Source organism: Stegodyphus dumicola, chromosome 11, assembly GCF_044657685.1.
Source record: "Stegodyphus dumicola isolate Sdum_Otavi_A_Nest chromosome 11, ASM4465768v1".
NCBI classification, from domain to species: domain Eukaryota; kingdom Metazoa; phylum Arthropoda; class Arachnida; order Araneae; family Eresidae; genus Stegodyphus; species Stegodyphus dumicola.
The window spans coordinates 53761741-53772030 of NC_140778.1; the positions used below are offsets into that span (position 1 = coordinate 53761741).

General features: G+C 29.5%; 1 long non-coding RNA gene across 1 annotated transcript; it reads right to left on the reverse strand.

The window, feature by feature from the left end:
• Window positions 1-576: 576 nt before the first annotated feature.
• LOC118188212 (uncharacterized) lies at window positions 577-6935 on the reverse strand. The gene is made up of 2 exons (XR_015043957.1): window positions 5043-6935; window positions 577-1972 (listed from the first exon to the last, which is right to left on the reverse strand). It is a non-coding gene; the product is annotated as an uncharacterized LOC118188212 (long non-coding RNA).
• Window positions 6936-10290: the final 3355 nt, after the last annotated feature.

Here is a 10290-nt window from a genome sequence, read left to right on the forward strand (position 1 = left end):
AAATTTGTGCTTATTTGAAAAGTGAATAATACAGGCAAAGTTAAAATAAAAATAAACATTATCAATGAACAGTAACATTACTTATACTACATTAAGGGGAAGCAAATGTGTATATGTAAATGTGTGCATTAGTGGTATTTATGACTTTACACTGAAATTCTGATTCCCCCATGAGGGGGGGGGATCAGAATTTTTTTAATAGGTAAAGAAGCTAATGGGATAAATGAAACTAAGGGAATTATTGATATGTTGTCCTCTATTAAAGACATATGTGTTATTTTGTTCCATTGGCTAATTCATTTTCACATTGGACTTGTAATTGAATTTTAAATTAAGAATGAATCTGTGTGCTTTTTCAGGGAAGGGAAGTTATGCTTTATAAAATTATAAGTATGCAATATTTACAATTAAACAGAAAATGAGAGGTGTATGAAAAAATTACAAGAAAAAAAGGAAATTTTAAATTTTTTGACAGGATGAAATTTAAAATGCTTATCAGTCATGGTTAATAAAACTTAGCTGAATATTAAATATATGTATCAAATTTATTGAGAATAAAAATTGAAGCTAACAGAATGATAATAATAAATTAAAAAATTTATTTACATGCATACAATTTTATGTTAAATATACAGAAAATTTTCATACGAGAATACAAGAATAAAGAATTGTTTTATTAAAGAGTCTTGAAATAACTGTAGCTTTTTCTTTCACTTTTAAATTCAATAACTCTTAAAATTATAGTGATATTTATAAAAGCATAATAAAAATAATTTGATTAAACATTCCTTTTACATATTAGGCCAACTAATATTACATATTACAGCTCATGAAATGTTTCTGGTATGGAAAAAAGGATCCTTCTAAAAAATTTTCTTTACATATATATAACTAAAAATGTATCAGTTCATTTTTTCTATAATTATGTTTTATGAAAATATTCTTAAACTATTGAAAAGAATGAAATTTCCTTCATTTTCAAATGATTATGAGATGGATTTTAATGTAATGCTGATAAAGAAGATATTTTAAACATTAAAACAGAAAAATCTAAAATAGCTAAAACATATACACCTTGGATAAAAATTTGCGAGGAAAAAATTATAAATATTAATGAAAATAAAATTTTCATAGCACATAATTTTAGCATTTTAGTAAAAAATTATAAAAATTGCATCATTATACTTTACATACAGCCACTTTACTGAGATATTTATTTCAATATTAAATATATAAATTTCATGTTTCATTTCCTATTTATCTATTTCACTATCTTCTAATTTGACAAATTTTGTCTCAAATCTCAGATAATGCATTAATTCTAGATTCAGCAGCAATTACTTTCACAAAACATATATGAAATTAACAAGATGCTATTAATTTTGCACGAAGGCTTTCCATATAAAATTAACTTCTCAGATTTTCTACATTTATATAGTTCTATATAAAAAGAGCATTTATTTTGGAACATAATGACCAATATGAAGTAATAATACATAATTTATAATTTTAATAGTCACAGCATACTGAGATATTACATTTGGCTCATTGTAGAACCATAGCCTGCATACCCAGCAATGCAATCATTACCATCCAATGATACAATCATTTTGCTTATCATATGATAAGCTTGCTTTAAATTGATTTCATTAAAGGGTACAATAGAATACCTGCCATAGCTTTTCAGTTTATTGCCATATAACTTTATCGCACTAAGCACAGCAACTGAAAAATTGGTCACAAGATTTGTGGCTTAATTGTCTGATTTTCCGAGATTTAGGTATTAAGTTTTTATTTTGACTGACATTCCTCTTTGGAATGTCACTGGGTTTGCTTGATGCAGCTACTTGCCCTGAAGATGGTTAGCTTGGCTGTTCACAGCTTTAATGAAGCTTGCCGCAGGGTGGTGAATTCTACTGCATAACTAAGCAAATAGCTCCTTCACATTTACAAGTCTGCTGCTTCTGCACACCTAATCAGATGGAAGGGATAAAAATTATAAACATAAATAATTACAAAATCGATTCACAATAAATTTTATATTTTAGTTAATTTATTTATTGAATAAAATAAATGTGAAAGTAATTAGAAAGCAGCACTGAATTAAAATATTAGTAATACTCATAGTGTAACAACCCTGATACTGCAAATGCTAAATTAAACGAGTATTGGGACTTTAAAGCATTAGAAATGAGTGAGTGTTGCATACAAAGGTTAGCATTTTGGATGCATAAATTCATGTCACACATAGAGAAAATTATGAAAACTTCCATGCAGCCAGTCTATTTGGCAGGATACACAAGTAATAAACATGTTTAATAATGAAACATAATAAAAATATTAATAATTAATGAGGGAAAATTTATAGTTTTGTTCTTTTTATTTAAGTTAATATTTCTATTGTGAAAACTATTCACTTTCTCTTTGCCAGTACTAAACATTAATTCTGAATTATAATAAATTTTCCAACTGCTCTGTTATTCATTCACAATAGTAATGGCTTGAGTTAATTTCTTCTGCGTTTATTTCATTTATAACCTCCCAAAGTTTTCAACTACATTTTATCCTATAGTTCTAATCTGAGGTAATGTGCTGCAAATATCAAATGTTAAACTGTCATAATAATAATACTATAGACAACTGAAGTTAACAAGCACATATTGTAAAGCTTCAATCATATGCAGAAGTGATTTATATGCAAGTACAGTCAAAAGTCGTTAATCCGGACTCGTCGGGACTTCGGCGATTCCGGATTATCGATTTTTCCGGATAATAGATCATCAGTTTAAATCTGGTAAGATGGCATGCAGAAAAATTCAAAATTAAAAATATGAAACCATAATTTATGAAATAAAGAACAATTATGATCTAAAGGGTATTAAAATTTACAAAAAGAAAAAGCTTAATATTTATTTGTTTACTTTATTAAACATTTATTTCAATGTAAGTTGCTTCGTTTCATGTGATAACACTTTCTCTTTAATTCTATTAAACAGACATAATTTCTCGTTTAGTTACAAAGTTCCGCTGTTCAAGTCCTATAATTGCTGTGTTGAGAATACCGACTAATTTGTCAATGGAAATGTTTTCGTTTTCAATAACCTCTGGGTCACTTTCTTCACTATCGAAAGCGAATTATAATGACGAGGAACTTGATTTAAATCATATCAAAGACGGAGTACATAGACATGAAATACTATACTTAGTAAGGAATTATAAGCCAAATAAAATAAAAACATCTGCCCTGAAGATAAGGATAGTGCTGACAGATCAACTTCCAATCCGCGGCGTGAAATTGATAAACAGATTTCGAATTTCAGAACATACTTTCGCTTTGTAGATATAAATTACATATTAGTAAATATATATCGGAAATTCTATTTGACATAATCGAAAGTTCAAGCTTACTTTTATGAAATTGTTCTAAAAGTCTGCAAAAAATAATAAGCAGGATCCAATTCAAAGATTAAGGAGCAACGCAATGTGCAACGTTAACTGAATCAGATAATTTTAGCTTAGCTTATACCTCCGTTACGCATTAAACGCGCATGTGCACAAACATATTCGCAGCCGTAAAGGTCTTACGCGCACTCTTAAACACCTGTGCGCATGCGTGAACGCAACGCATGCGCAGAAAGTTTGTAGCTTTGAGGTCCGGATTATAGATCATTCCGGATTATGGGTGTCCGAATTAACGACTTTTGACTGTATATCTTTATCATTTGGCCAATTTGAATTCAACAAAATAATCTAATTTTCATAACTTTCTCAATTTTTATTGTCTGCAGATAATCAAAACCATTTTTAAAGAGGGACTACTGCACATTATTGTTAAGAAATATATCACATCGACATTCTTCAGCTTTATTACTTTTTAACTTTAACAAATTAATATTTAAGTACTAAAAATTAAATATAACACAGTTATAGCTCTGAAGCTATGTGACAGATGCGACGAGCGAAAGCTCTGAAGTCAGATTCCAATCAGTCTGGGTCGTATTTATTTTGCATATAAAACAATACATGTGAATTCTAGTTAAATAGAACCAATGACTAAAAAGCACTTGTTTTAAAAAATACATAATAAAAATGTATTTTTCATATTACATATCAATACATATTAAAATAAAGTCGTAGCTGCCCGGATGGTATAGTGATTAGGGAAGCCTGAGTACAATACTGAGGGACCCGGGTTCGAATAACGAAAAAGGCATGGATGTAAATTATCTGTCCCTTCATAGGAGGCAAAGGTGGCCTGCCTATTAGGTGCCTCCATAATAGATCACCATATCTGATTTTAGGAGTGGCCAATGCCGGCATAGGCAAGCATCCACCATTGGAAACAAAAAGTACATGTGCAAGAAATGGAGTTATTCTGATGCTAATGGTTTCATAAAATTAATTATTCTTTTCTGATAACTCGATTCATAATTATAATGTGGGGAAAAAAGAAGAAATATAGAATATCAAATCCCATTTACTTTCCTGAACCAAAGTATGAAAGTAACAGCACAGTGTATAAAAATGTTGAACAACTGCATCGTCTGTTAACACAGTTATAACTGAAGTACTGTTTTGAAGAAGGGTATGGAGTTTTATGGCAATTAGCATATACTTTGATGCTTCTTATTTCATTAAAGCTAATTCTTATATATAGGCATAGTAATGTTTTGTTCATCAGCATTTTATGAATTATTGACAATTTCAAAACAACAAGTATAAATATGCAAAATAAAATAAGGAGCTGTACAACTTAAAGCTCATATAAATTGGAATACCTTATGTTGGAGCATTGCTGAACTCATACTTAAAACAGAATAAAATGATAAATGAAAATCAAAACACTACTATATATGCACTGTATGTTACTTCCTTATTAAAGCAGACAGTCTGGATATATTTAAAAGTTACAAGTTACAAATTTGGTGATTCAATCAGCTTATTTTGTTATGGTGTCTTTATTAAACAATAATCAAATGTCACCTATGGATATTCTAATATATTTTAAGAACATTAGGCTTAAATAAAAAGTTAAACTTTACCTTTCTGGATTTTGGAAAGCCTAACAGATTTCAGTTCACAAAATCCATTTCAGTCCCATTTATTGCTATTACAGGCCACACATCGAGCAAAAGCTTTCATTGAAGGGCAGTTCAACCTGAAAAAAGAAATTAAATCACCATTTAAAATTTCATGATCAGGGTAACAATACAAAGGTTTAGCACTTGGCTTATAAATAATCCTGCTCTTTCAGAAAAATTTAATTGCCATGACAATAGATTTAGGTTAGTAACTTATTTCTGTAAAAAAATGTTATGCCCTTTCCAGGAAAAACATGAGCACACATATTTACCATATAACATATTCCTCGAAGTATAACACAATGGCTTCAAATCACATTAATTAGAAAGTTTGATTTTATTTCTACTTTAACCAGGTTGCCTTCATGGCCATATGACATACAATATATTCTTTAAAATAAAGACTAATGTAACAGATTCAAATAACAAATTTAAAAGTTTTGCCCCATAAGTGAAAACATAACTTTGTGAAATAAATCTTGCATCCAATTTAAGGCCATGAGAACTGATGTTTGACAAATACTAAAGAAAGTTTATTTATATTTTTGATGCATTAGACATGAACCTGATTTAATCAAAAAAACTTTAATATGGGGAATAGGTTGGAATAGCTTTAACTTCTTTGATAAGCTGAAGCATGTTTAGAACAAAATGTTTTAATGACAAGTAAATTTCCATCATTTGCAAATCATTATATTATTAGAAAATACATTTTAATGAGATACTAACAACTATGACATTTTATGCATAAAAAGAGTAAAAATTAAGCCAGTTATCATTTGGCTTTGTGGTGTCATCGAAGCTTTGCTTCTTCTCCCAGCATAAATTCTTTGGTGGTACACTACTATACTGTCAACAATATTGTTTTCATATTAGTTCCACAACAGTAAATTAACATGTTCCAGTTCAGAGTTTGAATGCATCTGAAATGTTTTGTGCACAGTTTGAATTTAAGAAAAATCTCTTTCTTTCAGACTTATATTTTCAGCTTAATATTCTAATGATATACTTTTTTTGAAATCATATACTACAGCTATATCCATTTGACTTTGAAGGGAAGATTAATAATTTTTATCTTCTTATATCCTACCCATATATCTTTCTTTCTAAGTAGCTATGTGCAGAGTTAAAAAATGTATAGACATATAAAAATAATAAGGATAGCTTAATTATTTTTATTGAGAAAAATTAAATGTGCATAGCTATATATGTAAGAATACATAATTAAATTAGTCCAAATCATATTTAATGCATCTCCATATCTATTTTAATATTTTCATTTAATATGTATTTAAATGCACTAATCATTTTATCATTAGAATTCTAGTAAAAGTAAGAAAAAAGCTATAATAAATTAAATGCTGTTGTTGTTGGTATCATTTTAACTTTGCCCAGTTTGTCTTCATGGCAATAGCATTATTTATAACATATATAATACCTAAAAAAGGAACATTTTGTTATGTTAATAATAATAATTTGCTGCATTTTTTAACTCCCCAAACCCCATAAACGTTTTGCGAAAATATAAAAAACTTTATTTTCTTTTACCGTTATAATCCGTAATGTTCGTTGCGAAAATATAAAAAACTTTATTTTCTTTTACCGTAATGTTCGAAAAATAAACCCCATAAACGTTTTTCGAAAATATGAAATAATAATGATTTGCGACTTTCAAACTTTATTTTCTCTTACCGTAATGTTCGAAAAGTAAACAGAAAATTTCCCTTTTCCTCCTTCAGGAAAATTCCCTGTGTGGGTTGCAACAATTATCAAGGTTACCATATTCTGGCGCACGTACGCTCACTTCCGATGTAAACAAATCCGCAATTTCGCCAAGTGCCGGTTATGGAAACATCCCCCCAATGGCGAATACCAACAAGTTAGCTTCAAAATGGATGATGATTCAGCTCCCCTTTATAGAGCTGTTCTCCCTGAAGCAGAAAGTGAGAAGTGATGACGTAGCCATGACACTGAGCGCGCAGATGCAATTCACAGCTTGAAAATTAGCGATTTTGAACCAGCGTTTGAAATGAGCTGTGTGTGAAAGATAGCTATAATTTGGAAGAGACAATGTTACTGCTTTATGCATTTTAGACTGAACCATTAAAAAATTTAATAATACTTACTCAATTTTAAAATAATAGATAAAATGTGCTACTCTTTTAACATAAAGTTCCGTGGGTTTTTTTTCAATTTTTATTTGCAGGTTTTTTATTTAATGAACGTTTATTTCTAATCATTTCTTTATCTGCATGTGGACTGAGAAAATTTTTATACTGCTTCTAAGATAACTATAATAGCAGCTATTTAAATTTACTCAAAAAACAATTTTACATTGACATAATTTTAAACATATATGACATATATGGCAACATTTCTGCTAATCTACGTTTGATTTTTTGCCTAATTGTAAATTTTACATTGTTATAATTCTCTTCCGATTCAATATAATAATTTTTTAAAATAATTTTGTAATTTATACTTATATCTATATTACAATTAAATAAATATATGTAAGATTGTTACCTTAATTTTGACAAAATAGCTTTACTCAGAGTACCTAATACAGTTATTTAATTTTTCAAAAGTGTGAGTAAAGGAAGCAAGTCTTTTTATGCCAATTATATACTATTATATTTTATCTAGAATGCTAATTTAGCACAAAATCTAATCAATAATTAGTTACAAAGGATACAATAAGAATAACTTTAACAAGTACTTAACAAAATTAGTTTGTTAAATACTTGTATTCTTGTTGGTACTATTTTAGTACTATTCGTAATACCGAAGATATTATCGATTAACTCATAGAAGTCAGATGCTTTTTGATTTCATGTGGGATGGAGTATACCTTTTGCGGTACTTTTTGAAAATAATGTTTTCTCTGGAACGACTTTTTGTCTCTCGTTTCCTTTGACCATTAAATAATTCGGTTTTAATTTGTGACATAATTTGATTTCTTCTCAATCTCTATTTAAAACCTCTTTAATAATAACAAAATTTAAAACAGTTCCATCTTCTAAAACAAATCCTTTATCTAAAACGTGGTTTCTCAGCAATTTGAGGCAGAGCGCGAAATGAGACCTCTGATTAAAACAAACTGCACATTTTGAAAAGAACCGAGAACTTGGTCCAGTTTAGAGTCATAGCAGAGTTTTCAATCTATATGCATTTCGTCGAAACTGAGAACGCATATTTTTTCTACAGAATACAAATATTCGCCTCTTTCCTTCTTTAGAGTAAGAACATCACTTTGAATTCTTGGACTACACTAAAATTTAGCGCAATATTTCTTTAGTTTGCTAATACTAGGTAAAGATATTCCAGTTTTTTTCTTATTTTTTTTTCTTTCCAAAAATCATAGCTTTAAGATGACAGAGCTTTTATGAGAATGCAACATGAAATATCTTCACTAGTCCACCTGATTTTTTCCTTCTTTTTCGGTAATGCATTAATCTGCGTCTTTATGAAAATAGGCTTTAGACATTTTTCCAAATTCAGCGATTTGTGCTCCCCCCCCAAATTTCGCTATTTGAGATTTTAATTTCTGATACCAATTTCTGTCTAGATGTCGTCCACCTTCTTTGCCGCTGAACAAACATTCTAAAATTTTTCTTTTCTGTATTTTTCAATACTTTAATACAATTTTCTAAGGATATTACTTTGTTCTTCAAATTATCAATGCATTCTTGTTTATCCTTAAACTTAAGGCATTCTATCTATATTTTCATTTGTGAGTTTTATTTCAAAATCATTAAAATTTGATTTACTATTGTCATCATCAATTTCGATTTATTATTGTCATCATAATTTACTTTCGGCACAGCATTCCATTTCAACAGTTTCTTTTGTGGCTATCCAAACAAGCGATTTTTCATATCATCTTCATAAACACTGCATAGAAAATGTTCGCTGCAGATTTTTCCGCTCTTCGCATTAATAGAATCTTGTCTTTGACATTTGTGTATCCATTCTTTCGTCAAAAGCAAAACCTCATTTGGATCCTTTGGTCCCATGAAATAAAATATCTCATCCTTTCATACTTCTGTAAGTGCTACGGCAAGTTACTACAGCGCAAAAAGCCATATTACGTAAATGGTACTTTACAATACAGAATTTAAAATAAAAACTGACTAAAATTACATATATATAAATTATTTTAAATGCATACATTATTAGAAAACAGATATATATATGATTAAAATTAATTTGGGATATGTAACCTCTAGAAAATCGTCTCGCAGCTGAATGAAACTACAGTTTTAAACGCGGGAAATCAGAACAGGTGGCATTACAGTGACGTCAGATTACTGCCTGTTAATTATCCCCATTAGGCTCGCGTCGGCGAGGAGTCGAACAAAGAAATGAGCTAGCCCTTTCTATTTATCCCTGTCACAAGCGCTCGCTATTGCTCAAGGAGGTTAGAATAGAATTACTTTAAAACAAAAATTTAACCATAGCAAAGGATTTCATTATAAATTTAACATATTTTTACTGGAAATTACATGCACGGAACAGCTTAGAAACATGTACGTTTCACTGCCTTTTTTTATACATGTTTTGAAGTTACAAACATGGACCAAAGAATTTGTAAGGGAGATTACAAATTCTTACAAATTCTTTGCATGGACGCCGTTTGTTCGGTGGAGTTCATTCCCCGATAGTGGAGGAAACTACGAACCCTCCCTCCTTCTATTTTAACCTCCTTGCTATTGCTCATATTCGAAGACTGCGTGCTTATGTTACTATTGAAATGCTAACGAATAAGTGTCACTGCTGCTATATTTACATAGCTTAGTTTTTCATAAAAATAAAGTGGCTAATTTCATTCAATATGCTGTGTAAGATTAACTGTGTGTAAAATTTCCGTTTGTAAATTGTGCAAAAGTTTGTCTGAATGCAAATATTTCGCATATTTATATTATCCAATATGAGCAGGCGATCCCGTGCCAACAGGTGACTGCATTTTGGCTAATTAATTGTTAATTACATTAATTTAAATCTCATCTATATAATGGGTAAATAAGGATATTATCGGACTTTTGTATGAGGAAAATAAAGAGTTTTGCTTTTCATTAGCAGCTTTGATTTATGAATGTAAAAATCCTTGTTTGTAAGAGATTGAAACTTTTTCAAAGGTACTATATAAGCATTTATTTTATTTAATATTTTTCTTTTCTTACGCTTATTATCTTCTAATTCATACAAC